Below are 18,286 nucleotides of genomic sequence, written 5' to 3'. Positions count from 1 at the left end.
CAAATCTATGGTTTTTCCATTAGTCATGTATGGATGTGAGTGTTGGACCATAAAGAAGGCTGAGCACTGAAGAACTGCTGCTTTTGAACCGTGGTGTTAGACTCTTGAGAGTCCCTTGGACTGCAAGGAGATCCAACCAGTCAATCCTAAAGGAAATCAGTCCTGAATATTCATTGAAAGGACTGATGCTGAAGCTGAAGCTTCGATACTAACCAACTCATTTGAAAAGACCCTGATGCTGGGAAAGATTGAAGGCGGGAGGAGAAGGAGATGACAGAGAATGAGACGTTTGGATGGCATCACCGACTCAATGGACATGAGTTTGAGCAAGGTCCAAGAGATGGTGATGGACAGGGAGGCCTGGCGTGCTGCAAAGAGCTGGACACCACTGAGGGACTGAACAACAGCAGCTAAGCAACCACTAACCTATTTCTGTCCTTACAGATTTGCCTGTTCTGGAATTATATAATATGTAGCTTTTTGTGACAAGTTTCTTTCAAATACAATGTTTTCAAGGTTCATCCATGTTGTCTCATGAATCACTTCATTCACTTTCAAGACTGAATAAAATTCCATTGTATGCATTTTATGAATGCATTCACCTACTGATGGACATTGAGTTGTTTCTAGTTTTTGGTTATTATGAGTCCCACTATAAACATTCATGGGAGGTGTTTATGTGTACATTTATTTTTATTTCTCCTGGGTATATAACTAGGAGTAGAATTTCTAAGTGATACAATAACTCTATGCTTAACTTTTTGAAGAACTGACAAATTATTTTCCAAATTGTTTGCCATTTTACATTCATACCAGCAGCATATCAGGGTTCCAATTTCTCCACAGCCATGCCAACACCTGTAATTATCTGTTTTCTTTATTATAGCCATTCTAGTGGGCATGCAGCAGTGTTTCTTAGTAACATGAGGAGAAGTTTTTAAACTGACACATGATTTCAATATATATTGTGGATACAGAGGTGTTCCCAGGCATTATAACACATTGTTTTGCTGGTATCTAACATTTATACAATGACCCAGGAGGAAAGAATCATTTTATGAAACCTACAAGTTGTACACATCCACATGCTTTAAGAAAGAGAACAGTGGACCAGGAGGAGGGGATTTATAAAAGGATTTAGAATAGGCGTTCTCTACTTCTCACTCCAGAAGCCTATGCTGAATGTTGCCCAAAGAAAGCAGACTGCCAAAAGGTGGAAATGAAGCCAAATACTCTTCAACATAGCTCCCATTTCTCTGAAGCTCAGTTTCCTCATCTGTAAAATGAAGCCAATAATATACACAATTCAGGCCTCCTGTGAGGATCAGATGCTCGTGCAGGAAAGGATCCAGTGATATGCCTGCTGTTACAGCAGACGCTCAAGACATGGTCAGTGCTATCCTGTAATAAAAAACCTGAGTCCATTTACACTGGGCATTTGTATTGCAAAATTACTGAGCAATGACCCTTTAAAGGAAGGAATGGCAATATGTGACAATTACTCACAATGTAGTAACTCCAAGACTTGGCGTGCTGGTGCCCTTACCACAGTCAAGTGCCAAAGGACACCTTGGGCACCCAATCCCCCAGGTCTGCCACTCGTGAGCTCTGCACCCACAGAACTCTGAGGCCCCTTAATTTCCAGGGTGGGGATATCCCTCAAAAATATTACTCTGTTCTAAGGCCACCCTCTACACTCTTTAAAAATAAATAGAATTTCCATGTTCAGCCACAGAGACTTTTCAGGGAAGCAGAGGAGCTGAGTCTGGTGCAGGTACTTGGACATGCCAGCTTTGCGATCACAGCTCTGGAGCCTCCAGGAAACGTCTGTGATTTTACCAACTGCAAACCTAAAGCAGATGCATCCAGGGCCCTGACGGCATCCTCACAGTCTTCTTCATCTCCACGCATGCTGGCCCAACCTCCAGCACCTGGGTCTCTGCCTGAGGACTTTTCTGGCTCAGAGCTCTCTCTGTCACCTGCAGCAGGCCAGAGGACTCCCCAGCAGCAGCCCAGCAGTCCTCAGTCAATGACTGACTGACAGGAGTTGGGGCTTCAGCTCCCTCACCCAGAGGTACCAGTGGAGGTGGGGTGACTCTGAGGCAAGTATTCCACACTGGCTCCCAGAGTCCCCACTGGGGTAGAACTCGCATTGTCCATGGTGGTAACCTGCGTGATGACACGCTCTCTGTTGGTTTCTTTCTCTTCCTTGCCTTACTTCTCCATTCTTCGGTGCGTCCAGGAGTCACCTCCCATAGAAATGTGCACTCGAATCCCTTCTCTGTGTTTGCTTCTGGGAAGGCCCAAGGTAAGGCGAAATCCCAGACGTTCTGCTCTTTCATTCAGTAAGTGTGTCCCTAAGAGATTCTGGGTTTGTTGAGTCACTGTTAAATATGGAGCCATCACATTTGCTTCACGTCCAGACAGGAGGGTGAGTGGAAACTGAAATGCTTATCAAAATTTAACAAGCCGTGGGCTTGGGACACTATCCTAGAAAAAGAATCTTTTTCTTCATCAAAGGGTGCTGGTCACTCGCCAAACCTTGGGCCCGTGGGGTGCCCGGAGGATTCCCAATTTCTCACTTACACGAAGGAGGGCTCCAAGCTCCCGAAGGCCCTGACCTAGCAGAGCGCCTTGCACATGATGGTATAAAGTAGGCGCTCAGTACAAGTCTGCTGCTGCTGACGATGACTAATAGCTGCAGGCGAGCACCCAGGGTGCCAGGACACCGTGGAATGTCCTGTGGTGCTGGGGGCTGGAGGGAGGGAGGCAATCTACACTCACTGTATTGGGCAGGCCAAAAAGTTTGTTCAGGGTTTTTCCCTGCACCGTCTTACAGCAAAACTCAAACTTCTTGGCCAACCCAATCTCTCTCCAGCATATCAGAAATGTCACTTGTTACTAACCATTCTCATCCCTGACCTCCAAGGTTTTAGCAGCCATGGAGTTACCCTCTTTCTGCATCCCTTTACTCCTCTTTACCCAATCCCCTACCTTCCTAAGTCTCTGGAACTAGCAAATTCCCAAAGCAGAAAGAAACCCCACTGCACAGAAGCATCCCATACCCAGCAGTGACCAGCTCTCTCCCATCACCGATAAACTCTACATAACCACCGTTATATTAGTTGGATCCACTAACCTGTAAATGGAGCCTCACAGGGAGACCCTGAAGCCAATCAGTTGGACTTCTCCTATCAACTGAACCCTCCAGCTCCATCTTCTCCCCACCACTCCATCGCCTGCCCTATCTGTGCTGGGATGACTCCGTGACTGAGTATAAGACGCTAAACCAGAGCTGGGCCCAGACATTCTCATCTCCTGCCCCACATTGGCTCTGTGCCCCAAGGAAGGTGGCTGGTGCCAGTTCTGGCCAAAGCCAGGGCTGTTCCCAGGAGAGGCTGCCATAAAACTGACATCCACCAAGCAGCAATCGGCTTCCACCAGAGCTGCCAAGGCAATGCCAACCTCTGCAAGTCTTGAGAATGAACAAAAGCAACAAACAAGTGTGAGTCTTGTAAGCCTTCCTCCTGCAGGAAAGCAGCCTCAGTTCTTTCCTTTCAACCCAAAGTCCTGCTGGGTGGACACACAAGCCCTGTCAAGATCGCAGACAGCTATGAAAAAAAAAAAAACACTCTGGGAAGGCAAACTGCCCAAGTGATAATGAAGAAATTCAGAATTATTGTCTGGCTAAAGGAAAAAATGAAGATAGAAGTGTTACTTTTGTTAGGAAAATTAATGAAGTCTGTGTTTCAAAAGTAAGATGCTTATTTGTATGTGATTTTTATTTCATAGTGAAATACAGTGAGCTCCCCTCAGTCTCCACTCACTGTTCTGTACCCTCGTCCACCAACACGGACAGTTTAGGAGAGAGTCAGAGGAACTTGTTCTACTGCCAGACCTCACACCCACACACTCTGTCACCTTAAACAATTTACCTCTATTTTCCGGGTCTCCTCCTCTCTGTAAAGTAAAAGACTGGCTCATTCCAGCTCCAGAGCCATTCCAACTGGCTCACTGTAATAATATTGAAGATCACAGGGTTCTGGAATTTTTCCCCATAAGGGTGGCTTCTGTCTTGATACATAGAGCATGAGAGAACATAATCTTTAAACTGGGAGTTGAGTTCAACATTCTTGAATAAAACTGTTGCTGTGGTTATTTCAGGAGATGTGGTTTTCTGACAAGTCAATTCTGAAGAAAAAAAGAAAAACCAAACTTTTCTCACTGGAGAAGAGGTGAAAAGCTATTTCACTGAAGGTATTATTTTGCCAAATAGAAGAGAGTAAAACTGACTGTGAGCCTTCTTACTGGGGCATGTTGCCCTGGGAGCAGCCTCTTGGGTAAAGCACTGGGCAATCCAGGAACTGCCCCTCTGCACACCTCCCCCCGGGAGGCCAGGGCTCCAGGTGACACCTCCAACAACACGGAAGCCACATGGTAACACATGTATGTTCTGTTCCCTTTACCTAAAAAATGAAACAAAACTTTCCCCCAAACCTTCCCTTGGTTAACAGTGCATACAGAGGCTTCTGACAAATGGGCACTGCAAATATTTACTAGAAATTAGCATTCTACTCATTTTTCACTCTTCAGAAACAGCTTATATAATTATGATTCTCCCATGTATTAGATGGCAATTTTGCTCTTATGGTATGTTCGGGTCCCTTGTCTCTATTTGTTCCTCATGATTTTGGAAGCCAAACGGGAATATTAGCTTCCCTTTCTGGAGAATAACTTCCCAAGATCATGTGCAAAGCAACAATTTGAGCCGAAACTAGGATCCAGAATGTCTGGTTCCCAGCCAAGCCTTCCACCCATAACACCATATTGCATCCTGTCACTGATCCTCCAAGAACATATTTAACCTTCAACTATAGATTTTCTAAGAATTCCACATAGTAGGGTTTAGGACATGACACAGTATAATCCAATATGTAAAAGCAATAGCTTCTTTTACATAGTACTGAAAAAATGACTCCCATACATTACAGGAGAAAAAAATGTGGCATAAAATAGAATAATTACATTAACCCAAACCAGCAGTAGTTGTTAAGTTCAGGGTAACTATGTCACGGTTTGAGTCTAGGGTGCCAGCCCCGTGTGAGTAGACAGCACTATCACTATAAAGGTGAGTTGCTCTGTGCAGACTTTAATAGCTCTTCCACAGCCAGCAGTCTAGAATGGATGGGCTACAACTCAGGCTGCATGAGGCTCATGCGTCTCAGTCCAATGAGACCATATCCTCATCCAGGAGAAGGGGACTCTGACCCATAGAGGCAGACTTACCCAGTTAGCCAATGGGGTTCTTGGGACGTGCCTCAAAAATGTACTTGTTTTAAAGATATAGTGTTGCTGAATTCAGCCACGATTTTGTAATCAGTAAATCTAAAAGAAGTTGTTTTAAGTGTAAAGGACACAGAAGCCTTGCATCTTTCAAAAGATTTTAAAATTTTACTTGGAGGATAGGACATCATATTTATCAGTACTCAAAAGCAGAGACATTACCTTGCCAACAAAGGTTCGTCTAGTCAAGGCTATGGTTTTTCCAGTGGTCATGTATGGATGTGAGAGTTGGACTGTGAAGAAGGCTGAGCACCAAAGAATGGATGCTTTTGAACTGTGGTGTTGGAGAAGACTCTTGAGAGTCCCTTGGACTGCAAGGAGATCCAACCAGTCCATTCTGAAGGAGATCAGCCCTGGGATTTCTTTGGAAGGAATGATGCTAAAGCTGAAACTCCAGTACTTTGGCCACCTCATGCGAAGAGTTGACTCATTGGAAAAGACTCTGATGCTGGGAGGGATTGGGGGCAGGAGGAGAAGGGGACAACAGAGGATGAGATGGCTGGATGGCATCACTGACTCGATGGACGTGGGTCTGGGTGAACTCCGGGAGTTGGTGATGGATAGGGAGGCCTGGCGTGCTGCGATTCACGGGGTCGCAAAGAGTCGGACACGACTGAGCGACTGAATTGAACTGGACTGAACTGAAGGTACTGGAAGGGCTAGCTGGCCACAAACAAGGCAGGATTTAAACAGCAGTCTCCCAACACTTTATTCTCCCTGCCCACACCCCTCCTCCTGTGATGACCCAGGCAAAATGCAGAACCACCTCATGGTGGGTCCGTCCCTACTCCATACCAGCAATGCGCTCACAGCAACTTGCCCGCATACGCCTCACTGTTATAACTGTTCCCTCCAACTGGGAACTTGATACCCTTCACCTTGTTATCTGTCAAAGCACAACCTGTTCTCTCAACCTCATACCAACGTTATCTCTCCCAACATAAAGCCTTTTCTTGAGCCTCTCGAATAGATGCTTGCTGTCTCTTATTTCATCTCTCTCCCTCTCTCTCTCTCATTCATTGCTTCTTTGAACTTCTATGACACTTTGATATGCTTCCAGGAAGACTCTGATCTCTGATCACAAGCTCCTTCATATCAGTCACCTGGAAGCGCTATGTTATAAGAAAACAGGATCCAGGTCAGAGATTAGGGTGAGAAAATTTATTTGAGTGACTCTCACCTGCCAGACTCTATGTTTTGCCTGGGTCATCACAGATTTTGCACAATTACTCTCTAAAATAACTATCACTCTTTGAATTTTATAAGTGACAAGGTCAGATTCAGAGAAGTCCCCGCCTTGCACAGGGTCACAAAGCCTGTATTCCATTTGCACACAGTGTCAGTGAGAAGCAATTAATAAAAAGCAGCCGAAACCACTTTATGAACTGCAAAGTATTGTACACATATTTGTTATCAGCATAATAACTAATATTACCCTTTCATATATTTTTTAGTTATTAAAGGACAATTTTTCTATCTTACCCATCTTTGGATTCCCTGTAGTATTTATGATAATTATTAAAAGTGTTTAATAGCTGTTTAATTTGGATTTCAGATGTCATGTCTTGAATTACTAGAATTTTTAAAATTTCCCCCAAAATAAAAGCTGCCATTTATTGAGTAGCTGCATGTGCCAGACACAGACTATCTCTAATCTCCATAGCAATGGAGGGAGGCTGCTATTACTGTCCCATGTTATAGATGGGAAAATCAGAGTCCAGAGATAATCGGGAACAATCACACAGCTAGTAAGGAGCAGAAGGAGGGGGATGGGGTTTCAGAGCTCATGACTCCCCCCATTCCAGACTCAGGGCCACAAAGATCCACCTAATTCACCTACATACGATCACAGTCCAACAGTGTTTCTGCATCAGAGATGGTTCCTGTCCCTTATGAGGACAGAAACATTATTTTCTCTTATACCCACAAGCACTGAGACTCCTCTCTCAGATTCCCCTCAATAGCATCACACAGCTGGATATATTTTGTATAGTGTTACCAACCTAGAGTTCCTCTTCTTACCACATTATTCAACAAATATTAATAGACTCCTTCATGCGCCAGGCACTGTTCTAGACACTGGGAATTCAGTGGTGATAAGATATGGGTTCCCTGCCTTTGAAAGTGTTAGTTACTCAGTCATGTCCAGCTCTTTACAACCCCATGGACTGTTGCTTGCCAGGCTCCTCTGGAATTCCTTTGGAATTTCTCTGGAATTCTCCAGGCAAGAATACTGGAGTGGATAGTCATTCCCTTCTCCAGGGGATCTTCCTGACCCAGGGATTGAACCCGGGTCTCTTGCACTACTGGCAGATTCTTTACCATGTGAGCTACCAGGGAAGCTTTTATTCAAACAGAGTGGGAAGAAACAGTCTATAAGCAGTGAGATCGTAACAGAGATCAATTCTGCTGGTGTTCTGATGGGATGGAAATACAGAGGGTCAGGACCATGGCATGGAGCATGTGACAGAGAATGGGGGCTTGAAGGCTTGCCAGCCACAGGAAGGGCAACAGGCAGGGTACTCCAGGCAGAGGCAACCAAGACAGTGCAGCCTTGAGTTAGGAAGCACTGGGCTTATTGGAAAGTGGGCTGATGTATTTGGAGGGCAAAGAACAGGGTGGTATGAGATGATGGGAAAGAGCCATGAAGAGGGTCGGTGCTAGAAAGCCAACCTTGTAATGTACTCTTTTTTTAAAATGCTATATAGTTAAGGACTTCTCAGGTGGTGCAGGGGTAAAGAATCCACCTGCCAGTGCAGGAGATGCAAGAGACATGGGATCAATCCCTGGATTGGGAAGATCCCTGGAGTAGGAAATGGCAACCTACTCCAGTATTCTTGCCTGGAAAATTCCATGGGCAGAGGAGCCTGGGGGCTACAGTCCAGGGGCTCCTAAAAAGTCAGACATGACTGAGCACACATACATAGTTGATTTGCAATGTTGTGCTAATTTCTGCTGTACAGCAAAGTGACTCAGTTATATACATTCTTTGTTTATATTCTTTTCCATTACAGTTTAATTCAAAAAAGATACATGCACTCCTATGTTCATAGCAGTACTATTCACAACAGCTAAGATATGAAACAACATAAATGTCTATTGAGAGACAAATGGATAAAGCTGTGGCACATATATACAATGGAATACTACTTAGCCACAAAAAAAGCAAAAGCATGCCATTTGTAGTAACACGGATGCACCTAAGGATTATCATACCTTTTAATGCACTCTTAAGCAAAGGAATGGCCTGATTTGACTTCTGCTTTTATGGCGCAGACGGTGAAGAATCTGCTGGCAATGTGTGAGACGCGGGTTGAATCCCTGGGTCAGGAAGAATCACTGGAGAAGGGAATGACAACTCACTCCAGTATTCCTGCCTGGATAATTCTATGGACAGAGGGGCCTGGAGGGTTATAGTCCATGGGGTCACAGAGAGTCAGACACAACTGAGCAACGAACACTTTCGTTTTCCTTTAAAAATATGACTTTGTATGCTCTGTAGGGACTTGGTGTTTGTGGAGGCAGTGAGAAGTAAAGGAAACATGAAGACCACTTAAGAGGTCTTTTAGAAGTCCACGAAGAGGACAGCTTGGGTGGAGTGGGCAATGGAGAAAGAAAGAAGGTGGGTTGGGGGTGAGGGTGAAATGCATGTTGCAAGCATGGATGACAAAGAACCACTGGATGGATTCTTGCAAATGTCCAAGAGTCGGATACAATGATCTCGATACAAGAGTCAGAGACCTCAGGTCACTTAAAGTCAACCCAACATCAAGGCTGCCCAGGCCAGGAAGGCCTTATTCATCCTTATTCTCAGAACACTCTTCAGAGATTGCCTCTCCTCCTTCAGCCTCAGAGTTCAAGCATGCTAACTGAAGTCATCATCCAAACAGTCCAGAAATCAAGGTGAGAATAAAGCCCAAGGTACCAAGTACCTCAAGTCAACATCTCTCATGCCCACAACAATCCCACGGAAGAAACGCTATCACACATAGCCCCACATGACAGGGGCAGCAGATTCCCTAACACCACTCAACTGAGACATGGCAGATCCATAATCAAGCCCAGGTCTGCCTGACCCCATTGCCCATGCTCCTCTGCGTACAGAATCCAGAGACTTCACTGTGGGGCGAATGAACTTCAAAGCATCTGGAGTGACTATGAGTTAACACTCATTCCTGAAACTACTCTGGGTTCTACTCCTTGACTTCCATTTCCTTCACTTTTTTCCAAAATTTTCTAATTTAAAAATACTTTTGTTTATTTATTTAACATACAACTGTTGATGTTCTCTTGTGTCAGGCAACCTGCCAAATCTTAGCAGGCCAACAGCGACAAAGACACAGTCCGTAAGAACCAAGAGTCCAGGGTCTGACTGGGGAGGCAAAACAGCTGGCAAGGAAAGTGGTTTTCCCCTCTGAGGTCCTTTAAACTCCATGGATGCTAAAGTTAAACTGATACTAAAGTTAAACTGGAGATCTGGCTGATATTTTCAGGGACTTGGTGCACACTGTCCTCATTACGTAGATAGCTTCACAGATTCATTCCATTTTATTATTCTGCAGGAGTTCTAATAAAAAAAAATTGTCAGCTTAAAAAATGTGAAGTCTCAGACAAAGTAGTCCTTTTCTATTTTAATCAGCCTTCGGAATGTTGCAGGGCGAGCAGCGCCTCTCCAGACAGTTGGGACTGATCCTAAGAGCGCTGCTGAGAAGGGTAGAAAGACAGGACACTTCTCAGCTGTTGGAGCCACAGCACCACGGAGGGCAGAAATCATCTCCGTGAATCCCAGGATGGCCCCAGGAAGTAGAGAATATTCGAATGCCTGATTCACAGTTAGAAAAAGCGAGGCTTACAGTGGAAATGACCTGTGCAAGCTGTCCAGTGAGTAAGTGTGGAATGGAACCAGGACCATACTCTTAACCCATCTCCTGTGACTAAGGGATTCGAAATATAAAAGTGGGGATTGATGGACCAAGCTTTGTCTGGAGGAGAGAAATCCTAGAGAGTGATTCGTGATAGCATATTTAAGATATTTTTCAAATAAATTGAGACAGCTGCTCTCCATCTCCCTTGAGGGGAGAAGAAAAGACTTTCACCCTCAGCCTGACAGGTGAAGTCTGAATGTCCAGCCAGTGGGGTCTCGATGGACACTGGCAAGCTATGGTGTCCCTTTAATTGTCAAACCGCAAATGCTTCCTCTTCATCCTACTCTTTCTTCAAGGGCCATTTCATATCCCATCTGCTGAGAAGTCTTTTTCTCTGTTTATTTGCTTCTTCTTTTGAGAATGTGTGTTTTCTCTCCCAGTTGAATGGCAACTCTCTGGAGGGAAGCAGCCAGGCCCTACCCCATCTCCTCTGTCTCTGACACACTTCTCTGGAAAATGCAAATGGATAGTGATTCTCTAAGTTACCATCTGAGCTGCCTGGAAAGCTTTACTTTTCATGCTGGTGAACAAGAATGACTTTACCACATCGATTCCATTTCTGGGACCGTGGGCAATGCTATAATATAAGGAAAGCCAGGCCAGCCAAAACTTTCAGTGTGAACGGTAAGCAGTAGCACTTGAGTAGGCTGGAAAGATCTGAGACAGGGCAGGGACTTCCGGCCTGGAGACTACGGGCTGGATCTCCAGATGCCCTCAAATGACAGGAAATCACTGCTCTTACTCTAAAAGAGCCTGAGGAGAGGCTCCAGTTGGGCCGAGAGGCTACAGTTGGATGTATACCCCAGGCCTCTCTACCGGTCTTCCTCAATTCAAGAAGCCTCATAAGACAGCACCAGAGAGCCCCAAAGGGCTGGCTTTTGGATTAATCTCTTTTTGATGGGTCTGGAAAGCAGCTGCTACTTGCTTTGCCCTCGGTTTTCTAACAACATCATGCCCTGAGCACCAAGACTCCCTGTGGGAAAAGTCCCTTCCTCCCTGTGCTTCCAAAAGATCAATGAGAGGGTATTTGCCTAGATCGCCTCAGTCTTCATTTCCACAGCCACCTGCTTCCTCCTAGGCCCTCTTGTTTGCTCTCTTCCCTCCTCTCCTGCTGAATAGTCTCAACATCAAGACTTGGCTAGCATTTACTTGCAGAATTTACTGAAAGGAGAAGCAACTTCCTGCCTCTCTCCTCTGTCTCTCCCCCTCCCTCCCACCCAGGGGAAGTCTTGCTCTTCCTCCCTCCATCCTAGGGAAACCCATCCTCCTGCATCCCTGGCCCTGGCTCCATCTATCCCCTCCTACATGTGTCTCTGCCAGCTCCTCTTCCATTCATTAAGAACACGCCCATGTCTTTACTATTCTAAAACAAATACTCCCATCCACCTTATTTCTACCTCAACATACCAAGCTTCTTAGAAAAAAGCTGAAAACACTGCCTGTTTGCTGCCTCTGATTCATTCCTCGAGCAATGCTGGTCCCTGTGCTAAACGGGTACCAGCAGACGCCTCTCCATTGTCCCACAGGCAAACCCAGCTACACTGCTTCTGTCATCACTGTAAAGCCCCCTCTGCAATGTCTGCCCGTGTGTCCACCTCCCGCTTCCAGCAGGATTTCTCCTGCAGCTCTGCATTCTCTAGGTGTTCCTCTCACTTCTTTCAAAACGCTGGCCTGCCCTAGGGTAAAGTTTTTGTCCCCCTTCCCTCTCTAAAGCATCATTCCCCAACTTAGAGCTTTGAGTGCCACCATCACAATTTTTTGGAGGAGGAAATGGTAATCCACTCTAGTATTCTTGCCTGGAAAATTCCATGGACAGAGGAGCCTGGTGGGGCTACAGTTCATGGGGTCACAAAGAGCTGAAAATGATTGAGCACGCACGCATCACAATTTTTGTGATGTACTACCCACTCAAATTTTTTTAAGGTTTTTTTTGATGTGGACCATTTTTAAAGTCTTTATTGAATTTGTTACAATATTGCTTCTGTTTTATGTTTCTGTTTCCTGGCTGTGAGGCATATGGGATCTTAGCTCCCTGATCAGGGATCAAACCTGCACCAACATGTGAAGTCTTAATCACTGGACAGCCAGGGAATTTCCCATTCACTTTTAATTTACCATGTTTCTTTAAATCAATTCATCTTTCCTTAAATACACTTTCAATGAAACTTTCATACTACTATTATAAGTGAAACAGTAGTATTAAGTGCTATAAGTAAAAAGCAGTAAAAAAAAAAAAAAATACAATGAAAGTAAAGCCATATTAATCAATTCTAGCCAGATACCACTGCCCATCAGGGGCTCCAAACCTAAGACCTGCTTTTTCCTTTCACTACAATTTGAAACTCCAAAGTATTTGAGATTAAAGGATAGTACAACACCGAGGCTTTCTCTTTGATAGAATCAGATGGATTGAAAGAGGAATGAAAGGGAAATAACTTCTCACTATGTAATTCAATATCTTCTAAGGTCATGTCTGCGTACAGCTTAAAATTATCAGCTACCGAGATAACACCCCTACTCAAAGCTAGGATTAGCTCTTACTCCCCCATGGTTCTCTTCAGGGGACTTACAATTGTGACTTCTCCAATAGTTGACCATATTTCTTAGCTCCATTCTACTTGTCCTTAGAGAATGAAATTATAGACATAAAATTGACACAAGATAGGCAACAAACACCTCAAAGGTCAGAACTAGTGTAGAACACCAGCAATCCATCCTGGCTGGAGCCCAGATCTACCCCAGACAGGGCCATCCATCAGGGCTGGAGGCTGGAATGTGTCCAGAGACTGCCCGTCATCAGCATCTAATCAATCAAGAAGAAACCACAGGACAGCCAACATCTGAAAAATTTACATGCCAAATGCCACACCACGCACCTCATATATGTGCTCTGTGATCTTCACAACACCCCTATGAGTTTGATGCCATTATTACCCCCAATGTGAGGAAACCAACATTTAAAGAAGTTAAGAAATTTGCTAAAGATTTCCAATAAGGGGCAGATCCAGCTTTGTACCAAGTGTGTCTGACTCCACAGCCCAAGCTCTTAACTCTTGTGCTTCCCCGATGCTCAGACACAAGGCCATTTTTAAACTTCACAAACCTCAAAATAACAGCCTGCTGCTCTCAAGCACAATTAAAACAATGGGCTGACACAACAGGAAAACTGTTCAATATAGAATTAAACATAATTACTGGTGTCCTCTAATTGTTTGGGAAAATAAGTTTCTCACACTTGACAAGCTATAATTCTGGTGTGTGGGGGGAGAATGTTCGAGTCTTCACTTCTGTCTGTGAATCTCCAACACATGCAGGGAACACTGGTCAGATTTCAGGGTGAGTAGTAGGATGGCTTGAGGCTTCCTAGGTGGCTCAGCAGTAAAGAATCCACCTGCCAGTGCAGGAGATGTGGGTTTGATCCCTGGGCTGGGAGGATCCCCTGGAGAAGGAAATGGCAACCCCCTCCAGTATTCTTGCCTGGGAAATCCCATAAACAGAGGAGCCTGCAGGGCTACAGTCCATGGGGTCGCAAAGAGTTGGACACGACTGAGCACAGATGCATGCACCAGCATGGCTCAACGATATCTTTGGTATGTAACTCAGAATCAAATAAGGTAGAGCTTGGAGGGATCTTAGCCATCCCGTCCAACCTTGCATTTTATACATGGGGAAGTCAGGGCCCAGAGAAGAAATTTCCCAAGAACATGCAGGTCTCTGCCTCCTGCTCAAGTGCTCAGCCCACCTCCCTGTTTAGACAGGTTTATATCAGACTGCCTAAAGCTGAAAACCTGGCTTTACCACTCAGTAGCTATGTGACCTTGGGCAAGCTACTTAACCTCTCTGAGTTCAAGTTAGAAAGATAAGAATAACTATTTCATAGGACTTTGTGAGGATTAAGTGAGCTAATATATGGAAATAATGCCATCTGCAGCAACAATGACGGACCTAGAGATTGTCATACTTAATGAAGTAAGTCAAAGAAGGAGAAATATCCACCCCTTACCTATGGATTCTAAAAAGAAATGATACAAATGAACTTATTTACCAAACAGAAACTAACTCACAGACTTACAGAATAAACTTATAGTTGCCAGGGGAAAAGGATGAGAGGGAAGGATAGTCAGGGAGTTTGGGATCCACAGTGTACACACTGCTATATTTAAAATGAATAACCAACAAGAACCTACTGTATAGCACAGGGAATTCTGCTGAATGTTACATGGCAGACCGGATGGGAAGGGAGTTTGGGAGAGAATGGATATACGTATATAAATGATTGAGTCCATTTGCTATCCACCTGGAATTATCACAACATTGTTAATCTGCTATACTCCGATATAAAATTAAAAGTGTTTTTTTTTTTAATGAGCTAATACATGCAAACACTTGAAATGCTACTTGGGTACATGACATCTGGTCAATACATTTAGCCATTTATACTACTACTTTAAATAGTAAGCTACACGTGGTTGACAGGCCTTGGAAATATTTTAAAGCACTCACTGGGGATGTCATGAACAGTAATAAGTATGTATTATGTGCTGAGGAGCTGTTAGAGGAGATGGCCAACATCTACTACACAGAGCTCAAACTATGAACCAAAGGAGTTTAGCCAAGGTTCATTTAAGGAGGGAGATGGGCACAGAGCCAGACCTTCGCTCCTTGTACTGTGCTACTTAAACACTGTAAGTATCAGTGTCAGACGCCCTGATCTCACAGATACACTTGCTTATTTGGATAATCATATTTCTAGAAAAGCAAATTCAAAAAGAAAAAAGTAACATGAGCAAATATTTATTGAATATATACTTAGTAAACTGACCCATTAAGTGGCTCAGACAGTAAAGAATTTTCCTGCAAGGCAGGAGACCAGGTTCAATCCCTAGGTTGGGAAGACCCCTTGGAGAACAGAATGAATACTCCAGTATTCTTACCTGGAGAATCCCATGGACAGAGGAGCCTGGTGGGCTATAGTCCATGAAGTCATAAAGAGTAGGACATGACTGAGCAACTAACACAAACACACACTTAGTAAAAAGCACTAGGCACTATATAAGATACAAAAAAAACTAGGGCAGGGCCAACAAAGGCAAGCTTGGCAAATATAGGCATACTCAGAGATACTGTGGGTTGGATTCCACAGGACCCATAGGATTTCCATACCATTGCAAAAAAGAAATGTCACAATTACTGCAATTGCAATATCACAATTAAGTTGACTCACACAAATTTTTTGGTTTCTCAATGCCTGTAAGTTATGTTTATACTACAGTGAAGTCTTCCAACTGTGCAATAACATTGATCTAAAAGTAACAATGTATATACCTTAATTTTAAAATATTGCTAAAATATGCTAACCATCATCTGAGCCTTCAGTAAGCCATAATCTCTTTGCAATAGTAACATCAAAGATCCCTGATCACAGGTCACCACAAACATTACAATACGATGAAAAAGGTTGAAATGTTTGGAAAATTACCAAAACATGACAGAGAAAATTGGAAAAATGGCACTGATAGACCTGCTTGACACAAGTTTGTCACAGACCTTCAATTTACAAAAAAATGCAACGATGTGAAGTGGTTTATTGCGAAACACAAAACAACAAGCTATGCCTGTCCCTTGAACTGCGTCCCATCTCTTTCCCATGGCAGACATCACTAATCAATCACAGCATGCTTGCCCTCAGAGCTCAATACAGCTCAAGTACAATTCTCAAACCAGCGCTCCACTGCCAGTCCACAGGCGTTGCCTTTTTGGGGATGACAGTATAAGCAGGAAACCCAAGCCTGATGCATGGAACTAAAACTCAGCAGGGGCCAACAACTATTTTTACTTAGGTTCTTTTGATAAGACACTTATATCTAAACAGCTAAGTACACAGATTTCATCTTGTGTGTGTTTCAGGGTGAAGGTTCAGAACATCCAAATAATGATAGATAGAAGCCATGTGAGATGTTCTCATAAGGTCTTTTGTCAGAATACATAAGCACTCCAAAAATATCTTCATTCTCTCCAGGCTTCCAGAAGAAAAACTAGCAGCATCTTCATTTGAAAGATAAGACATGTAAAGGAACAAAGACTGCAAGGTTCTGATTAAGATACTCTGGCAGTTAGCAGTTATCTTGGTCTTGCCCCCTGTAGGACCAGTGGGAGGAGAACTCAGAACCAGAAGAAATGAAACAAACCAGGAGAGGCAGAATCCAGGCCTGTGAATGGCGCTCCCACTGGCCTATCAACCAGAGAAGGTATTGCTGAGGCTCCTCATATAAGACAGGGGGCATTGAAATGTAAGGAAAGAGGGCCAGGATTTCTGTCTGTCCAGGACCAATTCTAACTGTTAGAAAGAATGAACTCAGTAAGAGGCCACCTCCATGCACAGCCCACCCACAGGAGAGGCAAGAAGACCCTACCTAATTCAAACCAGAAATGTTGTTTAAAAAGAATTCCTTGTTCATAATTGGGGGCTTCCCTGGTGGCTCAGACAGTAAAGAATCTGCCTGCAATGCAGGAGACTGGGGTTTGATCCCTGGGTTGGGAAGATCTCCTAGAGCAGGGCATGGCAACCCACTCCAGTATTCTTGCCTGGAGAATTCCATAGGCAAAGGAGCCTGGCGGGCTTACAGTCCATGGGATCGCAAAGCTTGTATTGTTCCAAGTAGAGATAGAATACGGTAGAAGATACTGGCTCTGTAAATGTGTTTTAAAAAAAAAAAAAGACTAACTGAGGCCATGTCTCACATAAGTCATTATCCAGATGGCAAATAATGTTTTCTCTTCAGAGCCAAAGAGAATGATGGGGAGAGGTTCCCAAAACCAGACTTGGGATGGGGCGATACGCAGAGAGGGGCCTGCTACAGGGCGCCTGGCATGGGGGCGGGACATATGCCTAGGCTAGCTGCCACAGCAGCACTGAAAGTTGCTTAAAAACATTCAATTGGTAAATAACCTGCTATAAAGAACAATGAAACCATTTATCTCTCAGTTTAAAACCTTCTCAGTTCTGTTTCAATGCATTTTCTTTTTAATTTTTTGAATAAGAAAAATGTTTGCATGGTTCCAACACCAAAAAGCACAAAAGGGTATATAGTACAGTGAGAAATCTTCCTCACAACCCTGCCTTCCACCCCCCAGATGCTAGCTGCTCTCCACCTCCTCACCTCTCAGGTCAGCCTCTGCTACCAGCTCCCCACCTGGCTTCCTGAGTTCTTGTTCACCAAGCAGCAGACAAACATGGATTCTTAGTTTTCCCTCTTTATGCCTTAAAAGGTGGTGTGTGATCTACACCTGTATCCACCTCACTTTTTTTTTTTAATTTGGGGCATGTTTATACCCTCCAGGTGTCATGAAATATAGTGGGACCACCTTGCTTTTTTCACCTCATACATCTTGAAGATCTTTCCATATATTAGTACACAGAGCACTGCCTTACAACAAACTTTAAATTTACATATAATAAATGCATAGATCTGATATATTCCAATATTCCACCAATTGATTCTGACAATCATGTACCCTCGTGTAACCATCACTTAAAACAAAATAACAGGTCACCTGTACTGTGTTCCTTTCTAGTCAAGCCTACCTCATAACCGCCAGTTTTGATTTCTGTAACTGCAATGCAATGTTTTTGCATCCATGTCATAACAATCATAAGATATCGTGCTTCTGTTAAGAGACAAGAGATGAATTTCAAGAGCTAAGTTCATTTCTCTGTGCTCCCACACCTGTATCTGCCCTCTAACCCTGCACCATCATAGCCTCTGAAATGATCTTTCTCCCCTGGTCTGTAAGCATGAGCTCCCTTCTTTGTCACCAATGTCTCGCCAGTGTCTACTGAGAAAGCACCAACTAGATATCTGCTAAACCCTTTCCCCAAGGCAGGTTGTAATTACAAAGTAAAACTATCAATTCCCTGATCACTGTTGCTATGGAAATGACTGAATGCAAACTTCACAATTAAAGTAACTGTCAGAGAGGAGGCGCGACACTTGTAAAGAGGCAAAGGTGGGTCAGCC

At 43.9% G+C, this 18,286-nt stretch overlaps 1 protein-coding gene across 8 annotated transcripts in view; it reads right to left on the bottom strand.

Annotated features, from left to right (window-relative positions):
• Positions 1-18,286, bottom strand: part of KIF5C (kinesin family member 5C) — a 159,714-nt gene that overhangs the window by 120,152 nt on the left and 21,276 nt on the right. For 2 of the 8 annotated variants that reach the window (XR_015146034.1, XM_086352651.1), the window contains exon 1: positions 3,936-4,193. The exons of the other annotated variants lie outside the window; for them this stretch is intronic. The gene's annotated coding sequence lies outside the window, so the exon portion shown is untranslated. Of the gene's footprint in view, positions 1-3,935; positions 4,194-18,286 lie in introns of those variants that run through there. 8 annotated transcript variants of the gene reach the window in all.

Source organism: Bos grunniens, chromosome 2 (genome assembly GCF_055505025.1).
Source record: "Bos grunniens cultivar Pamir isolate PY7600 chromosome 2, Bosgru_T2T1.0, whole genome shotgun sequence".
Lineage (NCBI taxonomy): Eukaryota > Metazoa > Chordata > Mammalia > Artiodactyla > Bovidae > Bos > Bos grunniens.
The sequence above is the reverse complement of the archived record's forward strand: the minus strand, read 5'-3'. Positions and strand labels throughout refer to the sequence as shown.